Raw genomic sequence first — 270 nt, 5'->3', positions numbered from 1 at the left:
GTTTGGACTTATTCTCTGTTCAACTACTTATTTTCTTCTTTTTCCTCTTTCAGCAAAGTGTCGCACAACATTGCTCATCGATCAACGTGCTCATCACTTATTCAGTGACAGTGGGAAGGAGAGCGGCAAATCTGGATAGAAAGGTGACTTGGCCTCATGGAAAAAGCAGAAACAGCTGTAAACACACACACACACACACACACACACACACACACACACACACACACACACACACACACACACACGCACCCGCTCAGTGTGCTGGTGTGT

This window comes from Melanostigma gelatinosum (assembly GCF_949748355.1).
Source record: "Melanostigma gelatinosum genome assembly, chromosome: 7".
Taxonomy (NCBI): domain Eukaryota; kingdom Metazoa; phylum Chordata; class Actinopteri; order Perciformes; family Zoarcidae; genus Melanostigma; species Melanostigma gelatinosum.
This window is presented reverse-complemented; position numbering follows the sequence as displayed.